The sequence below is a fragment of the Syngnathus scovelli genome, chromosome 3, assembly GCF_024217435.2.
Source record: "Syngnathus scovelli strain Florida chromosome 3, RoL_Ssco_1.2, whole genome shotgun sequence".
In the NCBI taxonomy this organism is placed as follows: domain Eukaryota; kingdom Metazoa; phylum Chordata; class Actinopteri; order Syngnathiformes; family Syngnathidae; genus Syngnathus; species Syngnathus scovelli.
Genome location: NC_090849.1, coordinates 4,240,183 through 4,266,458, shown reverse-complemented (window position 1 = coordinate 4,266,458; position 26,276 = coordinate 4,240,183). Strand labels below are relative to the sequence as shown.

At 47.7% G+C, this 26,276-nt stretch overlaps 1 protein-coding gene across 1 annotated transcript in view; it reads right to left on the bottom strand.

The window, feature by feature from the left end:
- The window catches only part of LOC125993649 (PDZ domain-containing protein 2-like), a 135,696-nt gene that overhangs the window by 106,553 nt on the left and 2,867 nt on the right, over window positions 1-26,276 (bottom strand). The gene's annotated exons all lie outside the window — the stretch shown is intronic.

Here is a 26,276-nt window from a genome sequence, read left to right as displayed (position 1 = left end):
TAGCCCATTTCCCGGACAGGTTTGTGAACAGTGGCTTTTGTTACCTGGACTCCAGCTTCAGTCTTTGAAGCTCCCCCAAATTCTAGAAGCGACTCTTCTTCACAATGCTGTTAAGGCTGCGGTCATCTCTTGGTTGTGCGGCGTTTCCTGCCACATTTCCCCCTTTCCGACAGACCTTTTGTGAATGTGCTTTGAAACTGCACTCTGTGAACAGCTTGCTCTTTGAGAAATTTCTTTTTGTGTCTTACCCTCCTGATGGAGGGTGTCAATGATGGTCCTTTGGACAGCAGTTAGATCAGCAGTCTTCCCCATACTTGTGATTTAGTTTACTGAACCAAGCTGAGTGTTTTTCAAGGCTCAGGAGTTAATTACCGTAATTTCCGGACTATAAGCCGCGACTTTTTTCCCAAATTTTGAACTCTGCGGCTTATAGTCAGGTGCGGCTTATATAAGATTTTTTTTCGTGATTTTTGTGATGACTTGATCACTTTTACACACTCGTAAAAAGGCTGTGGACCACTGTTGTGCGGTATCTTGAAGAAAAAAACAACAACAAAAATACTATTTTGAAACACTACTATGGCTGCTGCTTATTCTGGCTGTGTTGCTTGTGACTATTATGAGTTTTAGTAGGAATGCACGCTAGGTGACCTGCGTCAAAGGGCTCTAAACCCTTTCTCTTACTCTGCCATGTGACTCAGAGATTACACAAAGCAGTGGCACTGTTTGGACCATTTGCATTGTATTAAAACCCAATCAATCAGCATTTAAATTCAATTCTTCTGACATTTTGCTCATCAAAAACAAGTTGTAATGAATGTGAACTTTTAATGCATTTTATTCAGAAGGTTACTTTGAACCCTGAGGCTTAAATGGCGGCGCGGCGTATTTATGGATTTTTACGGCTTTCTGTTTACTGTCTTTCTTTGTAAAAAAACTCGTGCACGTGCGGCTTATAGTCCAGTGCGGCTTATGTAAGAAAAAACCTAAAATATCCCTGAATTTTAGCTGGTGCGGCTTATAGTCCGGTGCGGCTTATAGTCCGGAAATTACGGTAGATGATTCAAGTGATTAGTTGAATACCCTACTAGTATACATTTTCATGATATGCTAATATTTGAGATAAGATATTTTAGTTTTCTAAAGCTGTATGCCATAATCAGCAATATTAAAATAATAAAAGGCTTGCAATATTTCAGTTGAGTTGTAATGAATCCAGAATTTATGACATTTTTGTGTTTTTAATTGCATTTCAGAAAATAAAGAACTTTATCACAATAATATAATTTTCTGAGACAGTCCTGTATTTACAAATGATGTAGCCAATGATTCTGTTAGTGGACTTCTAGTCACCAATATCAGTGATCACTTGCCAATATTTACCTCTTTCAATGCTGAATCTAATCTGCAGGAGATTATAATTCAAATGCTTTTTTTATCTAAAAAATCAGCGACTACAAACTCAGATAATGACACCAAATATATTCTGCCTAAACACAAATCAACCAGGAAAAGCTTTTGTTGCAGGCGTTAAACTCTGGAATAATATGAGTCAAAATCTCAAACAATGCTCAAGTATGGTGATGTTCAAAAAGAAATCTAAAGAACTGACACTTCTGAGCTATGAACTCCTTGAAATCTCAATTTAACGGCATTTTCTTTAATTGACTATTGCATGTGTATGCGTATGTATGTACATGACTGTCTCAGAAAATTTGAAAATTGTGATGAAGTTCTTTATTTTCTGTAATGCAATTAAAAAAACAAAAATGACATACATTCTGGATTCCTTACAACCCAACTGAAATATTACAAGCCTTTTATTATTTTAATATTCCTGATTATGGCATACAGCTTTAGAAAACTCAATTATCCTATCTCAAAATATTAGAATATCATGAAAAAGTATACGAGTAGGGTATTCAATTAATCACTTGAATGGTCTAATTAACTCGAAACACCTGCAAGGGTTTACTCAGCCTTGAAAAACACTCAGCTTGGTTCAGTAAACTACATCACAAGTATGGGCAAGACTGCTGATCCGACTGCTGTCCAGAGGACCATCATTGACACTCTCCATCAGGAGGGTAAGACACAAAAATAAATTTCTCAAAGAGCAAGCTGTTCACAGAGTGCAGTTTCAAAGCACATCCACAAAAAGTCTGTTGGAAGGGGTAAATGTTCACCGGAGTGAAGTGGGGTGCTGTCCTCCCGAAGCTCACAATCATCTCCTCCGTCTTGCCGGTGTTCATCTGAAGCTGGTTGAGGTCACACCAGCTGACAAAATCCTTGATAACTGTCCTGTATTCCAGATAGTTCCCATCCGAAACATATCCAACAATGGCTGTGTCTTCGGAGAACTTCTGGATGTGGCAATTTGCGGTGTCGTGGGTAAAGTCCGAAGTGTACCCAATGAGAGGGGCATACTCACTTTTGTGAGATACTGTACCTGTCAGCAGAACTTCCTAATTTTGTCCAACAAGTCACCTGCCCAAGTAGAGGTGCTAACACCCTGGACCACTGCTACGTCCCAATTAGCGGTGCCTGCTGCTCTTGTCCGAGGGCTCCGGTGGGGAGGTCGGACCACGCCACCTCCTGCTCATCCCGAAATACCGGCAGAAACTAAAATCAAACAGCGGAGAATCTAAAACTGAAACTAAAATCAAACAGCGGATAATCTAAAACTGTCCCATGCTTGTCCAGAACCTGCATCGACATCTTGAGAGGCTGCTTCGAGTGCATGAATTGGGACGTATTCAGTGCAGCTTCGGCCAGTCTGGACGAGTTGACGGAGACAGTGACGTCACACGTCAATTTTTGTGTGGAGATGTGCATCCCCACCAAAACAGTTAAAATACACAGAAATAACAAGCCATGGTTCACAAAAGACATACATTTATAATAAAAGCACACTGCTTATTTTGAGGGACGTAAGCAGCAATACAAGGCCAAATACGAACTCAGATCTGCTATAAGAAAGACCAAATCCAAATTAGCACAAAATTTAGAACATCAATACAATCAAATGACACCAAATCAATATGGAAAAGAAGAAAAAACATGACTAACTGCAAAACTAGCCCACCCCCTTTACCAGGCACTGACAGTAACTTACCAGACTCACTAAATAACTCTTACGGCAGGTTTGAACAGCAGCTTCTCCCCTCCATTTTCCCTCCCCCCCCCCCTAGCATCACCTCGGTTCCTTATTGAGGATGAGAAGGTCAGAGCCTCCTTTAGTAAAAATAAAAAGAGGAAAGCGGCGGGGCCTGACGGGGTCTGTCTAGCTGTCCTGAAGCACTGTGCAGCCCAGCGAGCCCCATCTTCACTTTCATCTTTAACAGGTCCCTCAATCACTGTATGGTCCCCAAATGCTTTAAGGACTCTTGTTATCATTCCGGTACCCAAATCCAACAAAATATCCTGCCTTAACGACTACAGACCAATAGGTCTCACTTCTGTTATAATAAAATAATTTGAATACATCGGACTCACACACCTGAAAGAACTCACCTCCCCCATCATGGACAGCCACCAGTTTGCCTACCGAACTAATAGATCGGTTGAAGATGCAATAAACATAGCCATTCACTACATCACCCAACACCTGGAATGCCCCCACACATACACCTGGATATTATTCATTGATTTCAGCTCTGCTTTTAACACAACCCTGTCAATCTCTTCAATAAAATCATGGACATGGGCATTGGCACCACTCTCTCCCACTGGATCCATAACTTTCTGTCACAAAGGACACAGAGCGTCAGGATGGGTAGCCTCCTGTTCCAGCCTCTGACCCTCAGCACAGGTGCCCCTCAGGGTTGTGTTCTTTCCCCATGGCTCTTCTCCATCTATACAAACACCCACATATCCACCCACAGCTCAGTCTCCATCATCAAATATACTGACGATACTACAATAATTGGACTCCTCAGCAACAATAATGAACAACATTACCGTGAACAGGTCACCAAAGCAGTCACTTGGTGCCAAAACAACTACCTACAGCTCAACACATAAAAAACATAGGAACTCATAGTCGAATTTTCACGCTCACCCACTGACAAAACCCCCATTTCCATCTACACTCACCTCCACTCAATTCCTAGGTACACACATCAGTAAAACACTCAAATGGAAACAATATTCGAACAAAATCTACAAAAAGGCCAATAAACAATTATTTTTTCAAAGACAACTCAATAAATTCAGTCATGCACAACATCCTACTTCAGTTTTACACCGCCATTATTCAAAGCATACTCACCTCTTCTATAACAGTCTAGTATGGAAATTTTGACTCCCATTTACACAAAACACAACAACGTCTAATAGACAAGTGATCTAAAATCACAGGTCACACCCTCCCTTCTGTTAGAGTGGTGCTCACTCTAACTTATTTTTGCAAGAACCACACGGGAGACAGTATGCCCTTTTAAACACCTGCAAGTGGAGAGTCATTCGTCGCTGTGCATACAGCGATGATCAAATGAGGTCTGACTTTGGATTCTTGCAAGAGAGTATTTATTGAGAGAAAGCAAGGTGGGGGTGACATTGGACATGTTTGGTGGTCACCTCAGCAACTGGTTAATCAGTGCGGAGGGTCCCAGCTCATTGTTTTACAAGGTCGTGGAAACAAAAACTAGTGGAGCATTTTAGATGACTATCTAAGCAAGAATGTTTCCACACCATTTGGAAAGTTTCAACAACTGAATGGTTAAACTTTTCAGAGTCAAGGAAAGGTAAAAGGTTTAAACAACGTTAATAATTCTCGTCTACATTCCAACATAATCATACGATCAAGATAATCTGTAAACCCTAACATATCCCTCCTGTTTATCACATGATTATGCCAACCCCGATCAATCAAACATAAGTAAGAAAATACAATTAAGAAGAATAGTAAAAATAATAATAAAAAAAGATCAATAAAAAAACAGACATGATAGGGGACGGGTTGGGGATCGTGAAGGGTGATACATGATAAAAACAACAAACAATGACATCAATAATTTCCAGTGAAGATGAGGTTTTTCCACAATACTCCAGTCCAATGTTAGTGTGTGAGTGAAAAACCTGTGGCAAGATGTTTTAATGCAGGAAAGGTCTCACACGTTCCCTCTGCTTTAGGCGACCAGAATGCTATCAATAAAAAAGAAAAAGAAAAACACAGAAACAGTACATCATTGTATCCATCACTTGCGAGGCATTTTCGATGGTCAAATCATCAAGTTTCTGTAAAACATGCACGGCTAAACAGCATCATCGCAATCTTCTTTCCGCAGCGCGTCATAGTCAGCACATTTGACATCTCTGATATGTTGTATTTGCACCTGTGCCAAGGTAGAAGACAAAGATCTTGATACAGCAGACTTCAAACACGGGACAACACAGGTTGCAAATAAGCACAATAACACCAGCACAACAAACACAGGAGTCACAAATTTCAACAGCAGTTGCCACCAGTTGCCAGAGAATAGCCATGAAAAGAAATCCCACTGATGTGGGACTTTGTCTTTTGACATGGCCTGCTGTAAGTTCCTCAGTGAAGTCATGGCGTCGTTGATGTGTGTGTCATTTTCTCCTGGTATGTATGTGCAACAGGAAGTCCCAATAATGTGGCACATGCCACCTTGTGCTGCAGTCATCAAGTCCAGAACCATCCTGTTTTGCAAGACCATTAGCCTAATAGCCTGAATCTCTCTGTTTTGTCCATCATTGACGTGCAGTGAGAGATTCACAAAGGATTGAAAATGATAGTTCAGTGTCTCAATGAAGACTGATTGTTTTCCAACTCCGATCCAAGGAAAAAGCGCATAAACGACTTTGTCTCCGACGGACCACACTTGTGGCTGTCAGGGACATTCGCACCACAGACGGGGTAACGTGGTTCAAAGGTTGCAACAGCCCTTCGTCGATGTCCAGGAGAGTTGTGTGCTGTTGTCAGCTGATGATGTTGTATACTGTAGGTGTGATCGGTCCCCCACACTCGTGCACACACTCGTGTCCAGTTGGCGGGCAGCATCGGACAACTCTTGTGACCACAAAGCCACGAGCCATTCCAAATGAAGCAGGTCCCGTCTGATGGTGCAGCCATGTTGGTAGGAGAGCCCTGACGCCTTGTAATGGCTCTCCTACCTTAGCACTCAGCGGTGATGTCCAAAGCTCCCATCCAGTTTCCTCTTGGAGAGCAGTCGTCAATGCATTTGTAGGTTTCATTTTCTTGGTTGAAACACGTGTAGTCCATTCCAGGTAGCCTTTTTGTTTAGGCCACTTGTGGCATCTATCGTCCTTCAACAGTCACATTGGGACTAATCCAAAAGAGTTCGATCACAGGTTATTTTCTGTGAGTCCAGGGCGGTAGGGGGAGTGTCACTAACTGTGACAGCACGGAGTTAAAATCCAACTCCTCCCACAAATGTCATGCATTTCGCTTTGGTGACAGTCATTGTTCTGGCCTCTAGGTGAACTTGCGTGGAGGAGGGGGGGGGGGAGTTTGGACAACACAGCATCCCTCCTGTGTGTGGGATCGCACAGTGAACTTAACATACTGGTACCAAGTGTTGGTTTCGTATGGGTTTCTGGGGTCCCATGACCAGTCCTCAAAGTTCTCATCATGTGACCATTTCTTTCCTCGGTCAACATTGTCACTTGGTCTATTCAGACGAGCCCATAGACCATAGCACGCTTCAACCACAACGCAGCAGAGGATCCACCTGGCATGTGGAGCCCCGTTGCTACTAGGATGGCAGAGACACCGATATTTCCCATTGCCTAGTCAGAGTAGGGATCTTATGGATTCCATTCTTCACCAACATTGAGACGCCTGGTATTGATGGCTCACAGTCGAGAAGACCTAGCTAGGAAGCTAGCAGCATGGAAGACCTGCCTGGAAGTGAAAGGAATGAAGGTGAATGCGGCAAAATCAAAGGTTATGGTCGGTGGTGCTGGCCTGGGAGTGGTACCACAGTCAGGAGCATGGCCATGTGGAGTTTGCGGGAAGGGGGTGCAAGCTAACTCTATCCGGTGCAAGGGTTGTCAGAGATGGGTACACCGGAGATGCAGCGGAGTAAAAGGCAGCCTACTAGCTGCAAGTGAGACCTTCAAATGCAAGCGGTGCAGGGGAGAAGTCGCCCAAGCAGACCCAGCTGAGCAAGAGGGGCTCATAGTAGATGGGGAGATGTACGAGGTGGTGGACAGCTTCTGCTACCTTGGAGACATGCTTAACGCTGATGGTGGGGTGGACCTAGCAGTGACTGCAAGGGTGAGAAGCGGGTGGAAGAAATTCAGGGAACTCATGCCCTTCTTAACATCTAAGGCCCCATCCCTGAAGATGAGAGGCCAAGTGTACTCCGCCTGCGTCAGAAGTAGTATGACGTACGGAAGTGAGGCATGGGCCCTGAAAACAGAACACGAAGAAAAACTAAACAGAGCAGAAATGAGGATGATCAGATGGATGTGTGGTGTGTCAATGAGGGAGAAAAAACCCAGTGCAGAGCTGAGAAAGAAGATGGGAGTGGAGGCCATAGTGGATGTGGTGAGGAGAGGCAGACTGCGATGGTACGGACATGTAGTGAGGAAGGACGAGAACGACTGGGTGAAGAAAGTTATGTCGTATATCGTAGAGGGAACAAGACCCAGTGGCCGACCTAAAAAGACCTGGCAGACGACCGTGTCAGCCGACATGAAGGCACTCGGCATCAACCACGAGATGGCCATGGACCGTTCCCGGTGGAAGAAAGCCATATCAAGAACCCAGTCCAACCCAGCGGCGCCTGGAAAACGGACTTTAAACCGATGATGATGATGATGACCAACATTGAGACGCCCCGCCCTAAACGATGATGCCCCTTTGTAGTCAGACTTCCCCCCACTCCGAAAATGGGGTACAACACTCTCTCTAACGTCTAGTGGTTGAGGTGAAACTCCGCTGGGTCTTCCAGCAATGTTCAGTGCAATGGGGGTAGTCAGCAAGACTTGGAATGGTCCCTCCCACCATGGCTGGCCCAGTTTGTCCTTTTTGACGACCTTTATGTCGTCTCAGTCTCCTGGCTTGGAGCGGTTGTTGACCTGTGGGGAAAAAAGATCAGGCGACAGTAAATTTGCATTTGACACATCTTTCAGTTTGAGTGCTCTGATCATGCTATCTGCCAAGGAATGTTCTTTGTCTGCATTTTGCAACTCTTGTAGTAAATTTTATTGCCCTGTTGAACTGGGCAAATAGGAGTGTTTGCGGGAAGAGTTTGAGCATTTCCTAATGATTCCTCCTAACCAAAGACCATTTATGACAGGGGATATCCCCTTTATTGCCTCCTGTTTTAAAGGAAATTCTCTGATCTTGGTTATATTTGTACTGGGGTAATGGACATTAAAAGTCCTACATCAGATGGGCACTTTGTCCACAGTTTTTAGGGAAGCCCAGCCAATTCCCCCTCCTCCTTTTCATTCAAACAAGTGTTGATTAGCCAGGGAAGCGCATAAGTGTGTGGCCTTAACACCTACACCACTTCCTCATAGCTTATTTAGTCACTTTTCAATCATCTTCCGATTGCTTCAAGCAAAAGTTTGAAAAGCTTGAGAAAATTTTAACTTAATGGTATGACGCCAAATGTATTAGAGAATCCATATGTCGTAAAGTGTTGTATTATTACTATCTTTCACTATCTGTCCTACTCCCTCCCTCCTTCTGAGGCTTGGCAACGCCCATGCCTCACACCTTGACAAACGTTTGGGAGAATGTGTTTTTTACTTCATATGATTCTGTCATCATTTAATTTGACTTTCTTCCCAAAACACTTCTCAATTTCCCAGTTCACACATCTTCTGCATGTTTTACTAGTTCTCCAGTTTTTTCTCTAGTTAATTATTAAACCAAAAACAACTTTTTTTCTTAGCATTTAACTTACTCAAGATCACTCTTTCTTCAAAGTCGCTCTACTAATTTTCCATAGTAGTCTCCAACAACTTCAACCATTCAACCTGTATTTTCCTTTCATTCAGGCAATCATTCATCAGTGCTCATTTGCATCTCACACAGTCTCCAAAAAGGAGTCTTTCTATCACATTGGTCCCAATTTATCCAAGCTCTCCACAAAACATTCATATAGCATTTTCAACTCAAGGTTCCTGATAGAACAATCCACCAATCCCCCAAAAAAACTCAGCACAAAAAAACTGCTGGCAAATTAATCTGAATTGTTTTCTTTGTTTTTTTAATTTAAAGAACTCAATCTCTCAGATTTAGCTCACATATAGAAATTTGTATAATCTTATAACACAACCAATCAATTATTCCTATTAAATGTAGCATTGCAATGTCTTAAATTCACGATTTTGCTTCTTCCAATTCCTGAAAGCATGTTCTGTCGTTTTTTTTTTTTTTTTCGAATTCCTCATGAGGGCTCGACACTAACATGCACTAGTGTGGATCAGTTTCTGCCCGCAAACAGATTGCTCTCTTTTCCTCTCATTTTTATTTTTCAAAATTGTTTCTGTTTTGCGGTGCAAATTGAATAGACCAAAGTCTTGCAAATTTGTTTGCCCTAAAAGTTTAGCCAATTTTCACCATTTTAACACATATGCACACACACGCACAGCTCTCGCGCGCTAAAGGCAGGTCCCAGCACCAATGATTCGTCACAGGCTGGCCATTTCCTGCAGTCGATCATGAGCTGGTCCCTGCCCACACACGCGAGGACAGCACATTCTCATTTAGTATTTATCTTTTAGAAGCAATTTGCATTTCTTTACCACTTGATTTGCAAATTGTAACTTTAGTGTTTGGTCATTTGTCATTGGGCATACAAACAGCGTTGTCATACTGCTTGTATGGACAGGAGCTCTAATAATCTAACAATGATGTTTTGATGTATGGACATCTATTATTTCTTTCTCTGTATGAGCATGAGCGGTCAAAGGGGAGGAAGCTTGTAATGCTGGAATTTTGACTTTTCCTCTGCCTCTTCCTCCGCCCTTTGATGGGTTTTGTTTTTTATGATGACACTCTCTTGACCAGTGTCCATGTTTCCCACACTTCCTACAGTTGTCTGAATCTGATGGGGGATTTGATTTGAATGGTGGCTTGCGACTTTGTTGGTCTCTAACTCTTCCTCTGCCCCTTTGGGAACTTTGGAAGAAGACCGTTGTATCTTCATCTAGATCATTACCATCATCATCTAGATGAAATACATCAGAACTTTCGCCTTTTTTGATCACTTTATCAGTGTCTCTGACCCACTGCATGGTCGTTGTGACACAAGCAGTGTCCGCTTCCACCAAGTGTTTCCTCACCCAGTTGCCTAAGTCAGGGGGGAGACTAGTGAGGAGCGCATTTTTAAGATGTTGCTGATAAGCACGCTCAGCAGCATCATTGAATGGGATGCCACTGTGCACCCTGAATTCTTTTTCAAATCTTAATTGAATGGTGGCCTCATCACTTTTTTATCTTTGTATTTTTCGTCTTTTGAATTTTTTCTCTTCACTCTTGTGAAGCTTTCAACCACACTCTAGCACAATGAAATTCTCTCTCTTTTCTTTCCTTTCCTTTCTCAATCCCTTTGGCTTCCTAGCCACACTCTCCTCCAAAATGTCTACCACAACATTCCACATTTCAACTTTCCTTGTACTCCATACTTTTTATTCCACTTCGGCATGTATCGCATAAAATTAGAAATTTAATTTACAATTATTTTTACAGGTTTTTTTTTGTTTCTTTGAGGATCCCCAATGCAGGTTTAAATTGACCTTTCAACAAATTACTAGCCTGTGTTATTGCTGTGAATCGATGCTAGAACTCCTATTTAGTCAATTTATCCTACCAGTCACACTCTCAACCACACAAGTTTTTTTATCTCTGCCTACGCGAAGTCCTCTTTAAAAAAAGAGCTGCTTCATCCGCGGGGGGACTCTATAACACCCCCTCCTTCTCTGGGAACTAAAGACAACAGTCCTGTTACCCAGCCCTGCCAACGCGAAGTTGTACTTTTTAGAACAGTGGTTGTCAAATGCCCCTCTGTGAGTCGTCACCTTATCGTGGTGGAGGGGTTTGCGTGTCCCTATGATCCTAGGAGCCATGTTGTCGGGGGCTTCATGCCCCTGGTAGGGTCACCCATGGCAAACGGGTCCTAGGTGAGGGGCCAGACAAAGCACGGCTCACAGAAGCCCCTTATGAGTAAAATAAATGGACTTCGTTTTCCCTCGCCCGGACGCGGGTTACCGGATCCCCCCTCTGGAGCCAGGCCTGGAGGCGGGGCTCGAAGGCGGACGTCTGGTGGCCGGGCCTTCGCCCATGGGGCCCGGCCGGGCATAGCCCGAAAAGGAAACGTGGGTCCCCCTTCCCATGGGCTCACCACCTGTGGGAGGGGCCAAAAGGGTCGGGTGCAGTGTGAGCTGGGCGGCAGCCAAAGGCAGGGACCTTGGCGGTCTGATCCCCGGCTGCAGAAGCTGGCTCTTGGGACATGGAATGCCACCTCTCTGGCTGGAAAGGAGCCCGAGCTGGTGTGCGAGGCAGAAAAATTCCGACTAGATATAGTCGGACTAGCCTCCATGCACAGTTTGGGTTCCGGTACAAGCCCTCTCGAGAGGGGCTGGACTCTCTTCCACTCTGGAGTTACCCACGATGAGAGGCGTCGAGCAGGTGTGGGTATATTTATTGCCCCCTGGCTGGGCGCCTGCACATTGGGGTTCACCCCGGTTAACGAGAGGGTAGCCTCCCTCCGCCTTTGGGTGCGGGGATGGGTCCTTACTGTTGTTTGTGTCTATGCACCAAACGGCAGCTCAGAGTACCCACCCTTCTTGGAGTCCCTGGAGGAAGTGCTGGAGAGCGCTCCTTCTGGGGACTCCATCGTTCCACTGGGTGACTTCAATGCTCACGTGGGCAATGACAGTGAGACCTGGAAGGGCATGATTGGGAGGAACGGCCCCCCCGATCTGAACCCGAGCGGTGTTCTATTATTGGATTTCTGTGCTCGACACGGATTTTCAATAATGAACACCATGTTCAAACATAAGGGTGTCCATGTGTGCAATTGGCACCAGGACACCCTAGGCCGCAGTTCAATGATCGACTTTGTAGTCGTGTCATCGGATTTGCGGCCGCATGTTTTGGACTCTCGGGTGAAGAGAGGGGCGGAGCTGTCAACTGATCACCACCTGATGGTGGGTTGGCTCCGATGGTGGGGGAAGATGCCGGTCCGACCTGGCAGACCCAAATACTCTGTGAGGGTCTGCTGGGAACGACTGGCAGAATCTCCTGTCAGGAAGAGCTTCAACTCCCACCTCCGGCAGAGGTTTTCCCACATCCCGGGGGAGGCGGGGAACATTGAGTCTCAGTGGACCATGTTCCGCGCCTCCATTGTTGAGGCGGCCGACCGAAGCTGTGGCCATAATGTCGTTGGTGCCTGTCATGGCGGCAATCCCTGAACCCGCTGGTGGACACCGGCTACCGTCAAGCTGAAGGAGTCCTATCGGGCCGTTTTGGCCTGCGGGACTCCGGACGCAGCTGACAGGTACCGGATGGCCAAGCGGAACGCGACTTCGGCGGTTGCTGAGGCAAAAACCCGGGTGTGGGAGGAGTTTGGTGAGGCCATGGAGAATGACTTCCAGACGGCTTCGAGTAAATTCTGGTCCACCATCCGGCGTCTCAGGAGGGGGAAGCAGTGCAACGTCAACACTGTTTACAGTGGGGATGGCGTGCTGCTGAACTCGACTCGGGACGTCGTGAGTCGGTGGGGAGAATACTTCGAAGACCTCCTCAATTCCACCTACACGCCGTCCATTGAGGAAGCAGGGCCTGGAGACTCTGAGGCGGATTCTCCAATCTCTGGGGTCGAAGTCACTGAGGTAGTTAAAAAACTCCTCGGTGGCAAGGCCCTGGGGGTGGATGAGATGCACCAGGGTGGGGAGGGTGGAGTTCTTAAAGGCTCTGGATGTTGTGGGGCTGTCATGGCTGACACACCTCTACAACATTGCGTGGACATCGGGGACAGTGCCTCTGGATTGGCAGACTGAAGTGGTGGTTCCCCTCTTTAAGAAGGGGGACCGGAGGGTGTGTTCCAATTACAGGGGAATCACACTCCTCAGCCTCCCCGATAAGGTCTATTCAGGGGTGCTGGAGAGGAGGGTCCGTCGGGAGGTCGAACCTCGGATTCAGGAGGAGCAGTGTGGCTTTTGTCCTGGCCGTGGAACAGTGGACCAGCTCTACACCCTCGGCAGGATCCTCGAGGGTGCAATGGAGTTCGCCCAACCAGTCCACATGTGTTTTGTGGACTTGGAGAAGGCGTTCAACGGTGTCCCTCGGGAGGTTCTGTGGAGGGTGCTTCGGGAGTACGGGGTGCCGAGCCAACTAATAAGGGCGGTTCGGTCCCTGTATCACCGATGCCAGAGTCTGGTCCGCATTTCCGGCAGTAAGTTGGATTTGTTTCCAGTGAGGGTTGGACTCCGCCAAGGCTGCCCTATGTCACCGATTCTGTTCATAATTTTTATGGACAGAATTTCTAGGTGCAGGTCCGGTTTGGGGACCTCAGCATTGCGTCTCTGCTTTTTGCAGACGACGTGGTGCTGTTGGCTTCTTCAGGCCGTGATCTCCAGCTCTCACTGGAGCGGTCCGCAGCCGAGTGTGAAGCGGTCGGGATGAGGGTCAGCACCTCCAAATCCGAGTCGTCCTCGATCGGAAAAGTGTGGAACGCCCTCTCCGGATCGGGGATGAGATCCTGCCCCAAGTGGAGGAGTTCAAGTACGTATCTTGGAGTCTTGTTCACGAGTGAGGGGAGGATGGAGCGCAAGATCGACAGGCGGATCGGTGCAGTGTCGGCAGTAATGCGGGCCCTGTACCGGTCCGTTGTGGTGAAGAGAGAGCTGAGCCAAAAGGCAAAGCTCTCAATTTACCGGTCGATTTATGCTCCTACCCTCACCTATGGTCATGAGATATGGGTCGTGACCGACAGAACGAGATCCCGGATACAAGCGGCCGAAATGAGTTTTCTCCGCAGGATGTTCGGGCTCTTCCTTAGAGATAGGGTGAGAAGATCGGTCATCCGGGAGAGACTCGGAGTAGAGTCGCTCCTCCTCCACGTTGAGAGGAGCCAGATGAGGTGGCTCGGGCATCTTAGTAGGATGCCTTCTGGACGCCTCCCTGGGGAGGTGTTCCGGGCATTTTCCACCGATAGGAGACCCCGGGGACGACCCAGGACGCACTGGAGAGACTGTGTCTCTCAGCTGGCCTGGGAACACCTTGGGATCCCCTGGGATGAGCTGGATGAAGTGGCTGGCGAGAGGGAAGTCTGGGAGACCCTCATAAAGCTGCTGCCCCCGCGACCCGACCCCGGATAAGTGGAAGAAGATGGATTGATGGATGGTTGTCAAATGGGGGTTCACGGGGTACGTGAGATTTTACAAAAATATATAAAACAGTTTGAGAACCACTGCTCCAGAAGAGCCACTTCATCCGGAGGGGGACTCTACAACACCCCCTCCTTCCACAAGACTTAAGATCTTACGTCCTGCCTATTTACTTGTACTTTTCCCCGTGCACTTTTACCTTTTACGCGTTTTACAACAATACAATCACAAAACTTTAGGGCTTTAACTTACTTGTCCCCTGGTTCGTTGCACTGCCGGATCCCGTCAATCAACCTCTGTCAGACGAAGGCAGACTTAAGATGCTGGCCCAGCGAAGAATTTTCTTCCCAGGTCTTTCTTTTCCTGGTCCTCCTAATGGACGCTGGCTTGTCGACAATGCAACACGTCCTCCTGCGTCGGCCAGATGGCGGGAATGAGAGAATCCGGGTCACGGCACCAAAATGTTAGAGTGGTGCTCACAGTATGCCCTTTTAAACACTTGCAAGTGGAGAGTCATTCTTCGCTGTGCATACAGCGGTGATCGAATGAGGTCTGACTTTGGATTCTTGCAAGAGAGTATTTATTGAGCGAAAGCAGGGTGGGGGTGACATTGGACATGTTTGGTGGTCACCTCAGCAACTGGTTAATCAGTGCGGAGGGTCCCAGCTCATTGTTTTACAAGGTCGTGGAAACAGAAACTAGTGGAGCATTTTAGATGACTAACTAAGCAAGAATGTTTCCACACCATTTGGAAAGTTTCAACAACTGAATGGTTAAACTTTTCTTAGTCAAGGAAAGATAAAAGGTTTAAACAAAGTTAATAATTCTAGTCTACATTCCAACATAATCATATGATCTAGATAATGTGTAAACCCTAACACCTTCCATTGACACACTGTGCCATAGACGCATCACACAACGGGCAGTGAGAATCACCTCTGACCCCTCTCATCCTGCATATAACCTGTTCACACTGCTTCCCTACAGAGACATGAGCATGTCATGCTGTACCAAAAACAAATTCCACCCACTTGTTGTGTGGTCATTAATAAATGAATCTGAATCTGAATGCACACTGTGATAAAGGGTGTTGATCCGTTGAGGCCAGACCATCCCTCATAACACAAATACATACGTATCACTTGGTATGCTTGTATTGAGTAACCATTCAAGCTTACACAGCATGGAGTTGGAACATATGGATAACAATGATCATACGGTCAAATTACGCACTTGCCTAATACTTTTGCACACAGTGTAATGGTCTATCCGTCCTTGTCATTTTAAAAGAGCTTACATCACCAGTCCGTCTCTCCGTCCATCGCCAGTCCGTGGGGGAGGTGTGAATCTGTGGTCGAGTTTCTTTCATCAGGTGACGTAGACGTATACACTTGGCAATAATCATGTCCCTACCAAGATTTAGTATTTGATTCTTAGTTTTTGACATCTTCAATCAATTCATTCCAGTTCGATTATCGCGGCTTCAGCAGATTTTTTTCCCAAAAAGAAATTCACAAATTCAAAAATAAACCACCTAAATTGAGGAATTATGGCACGAAAGTTGCCCACACGCCAGCAGAAGGCAGGGAGTGTCCACACAATTGCAGTATGTCCACTTGTACCTTTTTATAAAAAAATGTTGTTATAATAATAATTCTAAAAACATATTTACAGTATTGTATCTTGTTAGAAATTTTTTATAATAATAAAATAGTTCAAAACACATTTACAGAATGTACATCTGTACCTTGTTATAAAAAAGTTGTCAGAATAATAAAAGAGTTCTAAAAACATATTTGCAGTATGTATACTTTAGCTACATATATGTACATACATATGTCACACACACACATACACACATGCGTGCGCACACACAAACACACACACGTACACGCACACACGCACGCACACACGCACGCACACACACACACACACACTCGTATCATATTTATATTTATGTTATTTATGCATTGTTTTCTGGATATCATTTATACTTCATATTAATATACTATTTACATGTTTGAAACCATTTAATGTTCTAAAGATAACATATGCACTTATATGGTTTAATATACACTTATTGATACACAAACAATGTGTGTATGTTAAAAAAAAGGGTGACGCTACTTCATGGATTTTCACAGATCGCGGGTGGTCTTGGAACCAATTATCCGCGATAAACGAGGGATTACTAAAGAGGTGTTGCCTCTCTCTACTGTCCGACAAGGAATGGACAAGGTATATGGGGCGGGCGTGTCCTTCATGATTTCTCCAACTCACACAGCATTCCCACCCAGTTGCTTCTCTTCAACAGAATTATAAACATCTGGCAGGTATGTGCTCCTGCCGCTGGGAAGAGTCTGTCCCCTGCTGCTTATTGGCTCAGACTATTTGCACCTCATTTCACCTACGTATAGAGCCAGACTAGGACCACCTGGTGGACCAGCAGCTGTCAAGACACGCCTCGGGTGGACTCTACAAGGTCCAGCTCAAGCCAATGAGTCAAGCGCCAATGTGAGTCACTGCCTCTTTACATCCGCACCATCACCCACAGAGATGTTCACATGTGTTGAGAAGTTATGGCAGATGGATGTGCTCACTTGCCGCAGTGAGAAGCTAGGTGTTAGGTCAAGACTGGACCAAGAGGCAGTTAAACTCCTCCAAGAGCAGACGGTGAGAGTCAATGTCGCTGGCACTGAACGTTACGCCACACCCCTCCTCCGAGTGAAGAACATGCTTCTCCTCACAGCCCGTCCCGAAGCAGTATTGCCACTCTTGAAAAGTACAGAGAAGCGCTTAGCCAAATCGCCAGAACAAGCAGCTGCCTACCAAGAAGAGATCAAGAAGCTTGTAGATTCTGGCTATGTTGTAAGGTTGGATGACCATCAAGTAGAGCGGCGCAGAAGCCTGGTATATATACCACCATCTGGTCCAACATAATGGAAAGAATCGGGTGGTGTACAACTGCTCATTTCAGCACCAAGGTCACAACCTCAACCAGCTCCTACTACCTGGTCCCACTCTCGACCCCCCCCCCCCCTTTGTTTGCTGTGCTCCTACGCTTCAGAGAATATGCCAATGACTTTAGCAGTGACATCTGCAACATGTTCCATCAGGTGAGGCTCTTATCAGCAGATCGACCTCTACTGCGATTCTTATGGAGGGACATGCAGCGGGACCGACCACCTGACGTGTACGATTGGCAGGTGCTTCCATTTGGAACGACTTGCAGCCCCTGCTGTGCAACATTCGTGCTACAGAAGCACGTCACTGACCAGAGCCAAGCAGAAGATCACCCCAGTGTATGAGATGCCATCAACAAGTCATTTTATGTGGATAACTGTGTACTGAGTCTCAATTGTCCAGGAGCTGCAAAGGCTCTTGTGGAAATACTCTGCCACCTGCTGATCGATGGTGGATTCGAGCTGAGGCAGTGGGCAAGCAATATCCCTAGTGTTATCGACCATTTGCCACCCACCATCAGGTCATCCAGTTGTGAGCTGTGGCTTAGCTAAGGCCAACCTGACGTACAAGAGCCGGACTACACGTGGACTACAATGGAACTGTAAGTCTGACACACTCACCTATAGACAAATAATAATAATAATAATAATAGATTGGTTTTATATAGAGCTTTTCTAAATATTCAAAGCCGCTCTACATAGAAAATTCACACGCACACACACACACACACACACACAGACACACACACACACACAGACACACACACACACACACACAGACACACACACACACACACACACACACACACACACACACACACACACACACACACAAAAGAGTTAAGGGTTATATGCAGAATTGAAGAGGCATTCTAGATGGCGGCGCGTGCACACGCAGCGACCTCTCTCTGTCCCGCCCGTACGGTGTTTTGTTCGTTTAATGAGTGTTTGTCCGACAGTTTTATGTGTTCGTCTCGTCGTGATACAGGTACAGCAGGCAGGTTCTGCTCGACATCGGCGAAAGTGGGTTTTGTGGCGTTTTGGACTTTGATGCGGAGACATTATAGGCGCTCGGACTGCTCCGTCCTGGTGCGTCGCCGGTCTTGCCTGCTATTCCTCCCCCGGTTGGAATGCGTCGGTAGCGGTGTGCGAGGAGGCAGACGAGGGGCAAGCGCGGAGGCGTCCGGGCCAGGTTGGCGGCCAACCCAGCTCGCCCGGCCGTGCCTTCCATTCTTCTGGCGAATGTTGGTTCGCTGGACAACAAGATGGATTACGTTCGCCTGCTGAGATCCGCGAACCGGACAGTGCGTAACTGCTGTGTGCTCGTGTTCACTGAGACCTGGTTGACTGTCAACATTCCGGACTCTGCTGTGCATCTGGAGCGGCTAGTGTGCTATCGGGCGGACCGTGCCATTGTGAGAGGGGGAAAGTCGCGAGGAGGTGGAATATACGTCTACGTCCGTGACGAATGGTGCCGGGACTCCGTAGTGCTATGCAGGCACTGCTCGCCACTGGCGGAGTTTGTGGTCATTAAGTGCCATCCTTTTTACCTGCCGAGGGAATTTACTGTGATTCTGCTAGTCGCGGTATACATCCCGCCTTCCAACATCGAAGGCGACAGGATCACGGCTCTTAGTGAACTGTACCAGGCCGTCAGTGGACAACAGACGGCGCACCCTGACGGTTTCACCATCTTTGCTGGGGACTTTAATCATGCTAACCTGAAGTCTGTTTTTCCACAGCTTCACCAGCATGTTAATTTTCCAACACGTGGTGACAACTTCCTCGACCTGGTCTACTCTACACATAAAGGAGCTTTCAAGGCCGCCCCCCTCCCGCATCTTGGACTTTCTGACCATCTCACTGTTATGCTTTTGCCTGCATACAGACAAAGGGTGAAGGCATCCAGGCCGGTTCGCAGGCGGGTACGGGTGTGGCCTGAGGGTGCCTCTGATGCACTTCGAGACTGCTTTGGCCCTACTGACTGGGACATGTTTAAGCAGGCGGCCACTTGCAACGATCGGACAGAAATAGAGGAGTATACTGACTCTGTTTCCTCTGACGTCACAAAGTGCATTGATGATGTGACTCACTCGAAGTCCATCGTCACTCGGGCTAACTGGAAGCCATGGCTGACGGGGCTGTCCTCAGGCTGCTGAGGGCCAGGGACGATGCCTTCAGAGCGGGGGATTAGGCTGGCTTGAGGGCAGTGAGGGCCAACCTGTCCCGGGGCATCAAGGGAGCAAAAAGGGCGTTCTTTTGCAAGATTACCGCCCACTTCAAGGACAGCAGGGATGCACAGAGCCTTTGGCAGGGCATTCAGACCATCACAGACTACAAGCCCGCGCCGCAGAGCTGTGAGGGTGATGTCCGTCTGCTCAACGATCTTAACCGCTTCTATGCTCGCTTCGACGCTCAGAACAGCACTTACCCGCTGAAGACCACTCCCCCTCCACACGAGCAGCCCCTGTGCCTCTTTGCTGACAGCGTGAGGAGGGCGCTTGCCGCTATCAACACCCGTAAGGCGGCAACATCCCAGGTCAAGCGCTGAAGGACTGCACTGGGGAGCTGGCGGGTGTCTTCACGGAAGTCTTTAACATTTCCCTGCGGCAGGCCATCGTCCCTTCGTGTTTCAAGGCTGCCACCATCGTACCTGTGCCGAAGAAGCCTGCTCCGTCCTGCTTCAATGACTACCGCCCCGTGGCACTGACGCCCATCATCATGAAGTGCTTTGAGCGGCTTGTCTTGGAGTACATTAGATCCATTCTCCCCCCCACCTTAGACCCTTCCAGTTTGCGTACCGGGCCAAACGGTCCTCTGAGGATGCCATCTGTTCTGCCCTCCACTCGCCCCTCTCCCACCTGGAGAGTAGAAACTCGTATGTGAGATTGCTGTTTGTGGACTTCAGTTCTGCCTTCAACACCATTGTGCCACAAAAACTCATCTGCAAACTCGACAAGCTGGGCCTCAGTACCTACCTCTGCAACTGGCTGCTGGACTTCCTCTGTCAGAGACCTCAGGTGATACGTGTTGGCGACAAAATCTCCACCAGCATCACGCTGAGCACGGGGCCCCCCAAGGCTGTGTGCTCAGTCCGCTGCTCTTCACCCTGCTGACGCATGACTGCACTGCGTCCTACAGCGACAACCGCATAGTGAAGTTTGCTGACGACACAACTCTGGTGGGTCTCATCACCAAGGGCGACGAGACTCAGTACAGGTCGGAGGTTGACCTTCTGACCGCGTGGTGCAGGGACAACAACCTCCTGCTGAATGTCAACAAGACCAAGGAAATCGTTGTTGACTTCCGGAAGGGTCACACCAAACACCTGCCGCTGACCATCGACGGTGCTGTGGTGGAGAGGGTGAGCAGCACCAAATTCCTGGGGGTGCACATCAGTGAGAACCTCTCCTGGTCCGCCAACACCGCATCAATGGCAAAGAAAGCTCAGCGCCGCCTGTACTTCCTGCGGAAACTCAGGCGAGCAAGTGCTCCTCCGGCCGTCATGACTACATTCTACCGTGGCACCATTGAGAGCGTCCTCTCCAGTTGTATCGCTGTCTGGGGTGGTAGCTGCACTAAATACAACATGAAGGCCCTGCAGCGCATCGTGAACACGGCTGGTAAGATTATTGGTGCTTCACTCCCCTCCCTGAAGGGCATTTACGCCTCCCATCTCGCCCGCAAGGCGGCCACGATTGTTGGGGCAGCAGTGGGAAAGGCTCTATCCGCAATGGTCCGGTATTTGGTCGAGGTAAATGGAGTGAGCAAGTTGGCGTCAGCAGAGCGGAGTCGGCGGGTGGGGGTATAGCGGTGCAGGAGTTCAGATAGGTAGGTGGGGGCAAGGTTGTTTAGGGCCTTATATGTGGTGACAAGGATCTTGAAATGTATGTGCTGTTTTATGGGGAGCCAGTGAAGATGACGGAGGACAGGGGTGATATGCTGTCTGCTGGGTGAGCGGGTGAGTAGTCGGGCAGGAGAGTTTTGAACATATTGCAGTTTGTGAAGGACAGTTGAGGGGAGACCGTATAGGATGCTGTTGCAGTAATCTAGTCTGGAGGCAATAAATGCATGAACTAATGTCTCTGCTGCAGGGGTGGAAAGAAAGGGACGTAGGCGTGCAATGTTTCGTAGATGGAAGAAGGATGTTTTGGTGACGTGGTTGATATGTGGTTTGAAGGAGAGTGTGGGATCCATTTAAAGTCCAAGATTTCTGACTAGAAGGGAGGGAGTGACAGAGTGGCCGTCAATGCAGAGTGTGAAGTTGTGGTAGGTGGGGAGTCTGGATTTAGCACAGAAGATGATAAATTCCGTTTTGTTACGGTTTAGTTTGAGAAAGTTTTGAGTCATCCAGTCTTTAATGTCTGTGAGGCAGCGAGTGAGGGTGGAAAGAATGGCAGGGGAGATGGTTTTGGTGGAGATGTAGAGTTGAGTATCATCAGCGTAACAGTGGAAATTGAAACCATGGCGGTGGATGATGTGTCCAATGGGAAGCATGTACAGAGTGAGAAGAATGGGGCCCAGAATTGACCCTTGAGGGACTCCGTGTGCAACAGGGGTGGTGTAGGATTTGTGTTGGTCAATGGTGATAAAGTGAAATCTGTCAGACAGGTAGGATTTGAACCAGGAGAGGACGGTGTTGGTGATACCAATGGATTCTAGGCGGTTGAGAAGAATGGAAGGGTTTACTGTGTCGAAAGCAGCACTGAGGTCAAGGAGGAGAAGGATAGTGAGAGAACCAGAGTCAGAGTAAAGCAGGAGATCATTAGTGACTTTAAGTAGGGCCATTTCAGTGCTGTGGTGTGTACGGAAACCAGATAGGAATGGTTCATACAGGTTATTTGAAAATAGGTGGGTCTTGAGTTGAGATGTGACGGCTCTTTCCAGTAGTTTTGATAGAAATGTGAGATTAGAGATGGGTCTGTAGTTGTTGGGGTCCTCAGGGTCAAGGCCGGGTTTTTTGAGGAGAGGAGTGATAGCTGCAAGCTTAAGAGGTGAGGGGACTGTGCCAGAGGTGAGGGAGGAATTGATGATGTCTATGATGAGTGGAGCAATGGGGTGAGGCAGTCTTTAACTAATTGGGATGGCATGGGGTCCAAGGGCGAGTTAGATGATTACATGGTGGAGAGTATTTGGGAGAGGTCAGCAGAAGTTATGGGGGAACAAGTTGATAGCCAGGGGACGGATGATGAAAAGAATGTGGGTTCAGGTTGTGGGGTATGAGAGGGGGATGATAAGAGCTGGTGGTAGATGTTTTCTATTTTTGAGTTGAAAAATGACAAAAGAGTGTCGCATTTCTTTGGGGTGAATGATGATGAAGTATTGTCATGGGGTTTGAGGAGTTTGTTTATGGTCGAAAACAGGGAACATGGGTTTGAAGAACCAGAGTGGATGCTACCAGAGTAGTAAGATGAGCTTGTTTTGTTGAGGGCTGATTTGTAGTGATGCATAAGGTCTTTGTAGGCGAGGGCATGGACTGTGAGACCGGTTTTCTTGCATAACCGTTCTAGCTGTCGAAGTTGTTTCTTACGTTTATGGAGTTCTGAGTTGAACCAGGGTGCGGAGTGAGTAAAGGTGACTGTTTTGGTTTTCAGAGGAGCCACTGTGTTGAAGGGGGTAGACATAATGCTGTTGTAAGTGTTGACAAGGTCCGTGGGCGTTGGGTTTTCCGGGGGGCGAGGGCGGAAAGGGGTTTTGATATGCAGGTGGAGAGAGTGTCTAAGCAGATGGACTTAAGGCTGTGACAGATGATTGTGCGGTTTTGTTTTGGTTTGAGGGTGGGGGTGTCGATGTCAAATAAGATGGCTAGGTGGTCAGATATGGTGAGGTCAAAGCTAGAAATGTTGTGGATGTGGAGGCCAGTGCTGCAGACCAGGTCTAGGGTCTGTCCATGCTTGTGGGTAGGGAAGGTAATGTGTTGAGTGAAGCCGGAGCAGTTGAGGAAATCCATAGAATGTTTACAGTCAGGGGAGTCATTGTGCAGGTTAAAATCACCAAGAAGCAGGAGGGATGATGAAACAGAGAAGAGTGCAGTGATGAATTCTGAGAGGTCAGATAGGAAAGATGGGTTTGGTTTGGGGGAGCAGTAAATAATAACAGTAATGAGGGGTTTAGGCCCTGGAAGTTTAAAACCCAGATGTTCGAATGATGGGGCAGAGGGGAGGGACAGGGCGCAGGGTTTGAGGTTTTGATTAAAAAAGGCAGCGATGCCACCCCCTCTGCCCTCAATGCGTGGGCTGTCCAAGTAAGAGTATCCTGAAAGGGTGGTTTGATTTAGTGAGAAATAGTCCAGGGTTTTTTGCCATGTTTCATTTAGGCACACCAGATCGTTTGTTATCGATGATGAATTCGTTGAGGATAAGGCTTTTATTTTTGAGGGAATGTGTGTTGAAGAGGGCAATTTTCAGGGGATTTTATTTTAAAGCCGTTGGGGAGGTGATTGGGATTGTCAGGAGGTTGAAAAGGTTCGCAGAGGACGAGCTCTGATGACGTGGGTTGGTGTGATGACGTAAGGAGGAAGTGTGGAAGCCGTTGTGTGAGCTGCAGTCAGTCCAAATTGTAGGATTACAGTTTTCAGTATTTGAGGTGTAAATTAATTTTTGGCGAGATCCGCGGTGGATGTGGGGGCTTGGCGTAGAAGGGCAAGGTCTCGGAGTGCGCTAACCAACTCCCCGGAAGGAGGACGCGCGGGAACGAGTCGGCGAAGCTCGGCGGGCGTGCAATGGAGTACCATGACGGACGTGGAGAAGTGGCGGATCCTGGAGATGAGTGGAGGCATTAGCCGCAGCCGAAAGCCAGATGGTGAGAAGCGTAAGTGGCAACGTCGTCATCCTCGATGGCGTTGTCCTCGACGGCGGTACGCCGGGCAAAGCCCTGGGGGCAGGAAGCCGCAGCAGCGCCGGGCGGCAATGCAGGGCCGCCAAGGAGCCCACCACTTCCAGGTTGCGTCGATGACTCCCACGCCAAGCCTCATGGCACCAACAAGTCCAGCCAGCACACAGCAGACACAGATCACGCCGAGGTTATTGAAACTGTAACCTCGGTATTATGCTTAGAGAGTGTCTAAGCAGATGGACTTAAGGCTGCGAAAGATGATTGTGCGGTTTTGTTTTGGTTCGAGGGTAGGGGTGTCAATGTCAAATAAGATGGCTAGGTGGTCAGATATGGTGAGGTCAAAGCTAGAAATATTGATGTGGAGGCCAGTGCTGCAGACCAGGTCTAGGGTCTGTCCATGCTTGTGGGTAGGGAAGGTAATGTGTTGAGTGAAGCCGGAGCAGTTGAGGAAATCCAGGAAGTCCATAGAATGTTTACAGTCAGGGGAGTCAATGTGCAGGTTAAAATCACCAAGAAGCAGGAGGGATGACGAAACAGAGAAGAGTGCAGTGATGAAGCCGCAGCAGCGCTGGGCGGCGATGCACGCCCGCCAAGGAGCCCACCACTTCCAGGTCGCGTCGATGGCTCCCACACCAAGCCTCATGGCACCAACAAGTCCAGCCAGCACACAGCAGACACAGATCACGCCGAGGTTTTTGAAACTGTAACCTCGGTATTTTGGCAGCTAATCCAGTTTGAGATTGAGGTAAAAATCTGTCGAAGTCGGAGCAGCGAGAAGCAGCAGCCAGGTGCGCCCCCCTCCTCACGCATGCTCAGTGAGACACGTTGACTGCTTGGTGGTTACAATGAGAAACATTTATATAGTTTTAGCCAGCAGATATGACCCTCTTGGCTACATTGTGCCTTACACCACCCGAGCCAAAGTTATCGTACGGGACAGTAACAAGACTGCGTACAGACAGGAGGTGGAGCGGCTGGTCCACTGGTGCAGCCAAAACCATCTGGAGCTGAACCCGCTCAAGACTGCGGAAATGACAGTGGACTTCAGGAGAGACCCTTCACCACTTCCACCCCTCACTATCCTCAGTAATGCTATTTCCTCCACAGGCACCTTCAAGTTCCTGGGATCCACAATCTCTCGGGACCTGTAATGGACCGGCCACATAAACTCTGTCCGGAAGAAGGCCCAGCAGAGTCTGTACTTTCTGAGACAGCTCAGGAAGTTCAACCTGCCACAGGAGCTGCTGAATACCTTCTACACTGCCATCATCCAGTCTATCCTCCGCACCTCCATCATTGTTTGGTTTGGATCGGTCACCAAACAAGACAGGCACAGACTGCAACGGACAATCAGGTCTGCGGAAAAGATAATCGGGAGCAACCTCCCATATACTGTCCAGGACCAGGAAATGTGCAAGTAACATCTCTGCAGACCCTTCTCACCCAGGTCACAGTCTGTTCAAACTACTCCCCTCCGGATGGCGTTTCAGATCGGTGTACGCCAAAACCAGCAGACACAGACACAGCTTCTTCCGCCAGGCTGTTGCTCTGATGAATTCACACCACTCATAGAGACTCAGAGACATCACTGTGCAATAAGATCCTGATCTCGTTTTTTTTTTTTTTTCGATGTTTTACCTGGTAAGCTAATTGAGAAAATTTTTTCATTTACAATGGCGACCTGGAGGCAAGGTGTGTGAAGTGTCTTGCCCAAGGACACAACGACATGTGACTGTAAAAAATTTGGGATCGAACCACCAACCCTCCGGTTACTAAACGACCCGCTCTACTGCCTGAGCCACAGCTGCCACACTCTCTCTCGCCACTTAAATGCTGTTAGTTGCCTGAATGTTGTCACTCAAATGGCGTACAGAGATTGAGATCAACCGGAGTCAAATTCCCTCTTTGGCATGCACAAATTTGGTCAATAAAGCTTATTCTGATTCTGTTTCTGAAGCAACAGCTTGCTGGACAGTAAATCAAGTTTGCCTTCAACCCTCCCGGAGCCCCACACTTCGGAGGATGCTGGGAACGAGAAATCTGCTCGTTGAAGACCGCTCTTCGAATCACCATTGGAACCCAGATAGTGACCAATGAGGTGCTGCGCACAGTGTTGATTGAAGCAGAGGGGTTGCTCAA